This window comes from Hydra viridissima, unplaced genomic scaffold, assembly GCF_058129835.1.
Source record: "Hydra viridissima isolate aposymbiotic clone 2 unplaced genomic scaffold, HvirCarnegie_v1 scaffold_10, whole genome shotgun sequence".
Taxonomy (NCBI): Eukaryota; Metazoa; Cnidaria; class Hydrozoa; order Anthoathecata; family Hydridae; genus Hydra; species Hydra viridissima.
Genome location: NW_028324309.1, coordinates 1,201,882 through 1,203,263, shown reverse-complemented (window position 1 = coordinate 1,203,263; position 1,382 = coordinate 1,201,882). Strand labels below are relative to the sequence as shown.

The window sequence follows — 1,382 nt, the reverse complement described above, 5'->3', positions numbered from 1 at the left end:
AAAAAATGTTTTCGAAGCATGTACAGTGTTTGTAAAATGTTCGAATGCAGGGGGGAGGTCTTTGTAAAATTTTAAAAATTAAAGGTAAATTTATTAACTTAGACTCAAACTACTGACACTGAGGAAGAAATTAATCAAGGTAATTTGAAGCATGTCTCTTTGCTCTACTGTTTGTATGTATTTTTGCTAGACATGAGAAAGAACCCGAGCCTATTTAGAACTCACATTTTTTAAGGGCTGGATCGAACTAGAATTCAGTTGTTTTTTTGTTGTTTTTTTTTTTTTTAAAAAAAAAAAAAACCCCCGAACTTTATAAAGTTTATAAAACTTCGATTTTTTTTTCCATACAAAGTTCATACTTTTTAGAAAACACTTTTTATATTTCAGGTGGTGCGGTCTACTTTTTAATGTTTATTATGTAAATAATGATACTCAGTCTGTCAATGTTACGGCTGTAAAATGTAGTTAAGAACAATAATTGGTAGGGGAATTTCGTCCCAGCGTCCCCTCTGGCATCGTCCTTGATTTACCCCAAATATGCAAGTGTTAACTATTTACATGTTTGGTTAGCAAATGCTAAATTATGTAAAAAAAAAGTAATTGAACCAGATTTTAAAAAAAATGTTTGTATGAATCCTGCAATATTACAATGTCTTCGCAAATTGCGGAGTATTTTTTTTAAAGGGTGAGGGACAAAATTAAAAACTAAATAGATACTTATTAAGTTTTAATTGAAAAGCAAAGATCTTTTTAGGCGAAAAAGTTTTTAAAAGAAAAAAACATGCCACAGTTTTGTCACTGTGTATTAAGATTAAGATTATCAAAAAATTATGAACAATAAAACGATGCCTTCCAGCATGGCCGCCGAGAGGGGAGGGTGGACGGGAAAGATTCCCGGGGCCCCGTGTATCTACAAACAATTTTTTTAAAATCATTTTTAAAAGATTTAAATAGTGTTGACTTTTAAAAGATTAATTAACTTTCATTTTTAATTTTCAATGACTAGAGCACGCTTCTTCCTGGGTATATAATTGATCATAGCGAAGGCCCCTTAAGAAAACTTCCCCAGGGCCCGAAATTTCTCTCGGTGGCTATGCCGTCCAGAAAGGAAGATAAACTAAATAGCTTAGAACAAATTTCTAAGAAAATTAAAGTTTTGGAAACAGCTAACGAAGATCAAGAAAAAAAGACTTCGAGAATTTGAAATTCAGTGAGCTTCAAGGTGATAACGAATTCAGTGAACTTCAAGGGTGATAACGAAAACAATGCTTCAATTACCAACAACATTAAGAGTAGGGTTGTCATTGTTATTGTCATTGTAAAGAAAAAAACCACCTCAAAAACAATTGGTAGTGGTCAATGCTGTTGTTAATGAGCAAAAT

At 32.2% G+C, this 1,382-nt stretch overlaps 1 protein-coding gene across 1 annotated transcript in view; it reads left to right on the top strand.

The window, feature by feature from the left end:
- Positions 1–773: 773 nt before the first annotated feature.
- Positions 774–1,382, top strand: part of LOC149882531 (uncharacterized) — a 107,167-nt gene continuing 106,558 nt past the window's right edge. The window contains exon 1 of the mRNA XM_090100236.1: positions 774–810. The gene's annotated coding sequence lies outside the window, so the exon portion shown is untranslated. The remainder of the gene's footprint in view (positions 811–1,382) is intronic.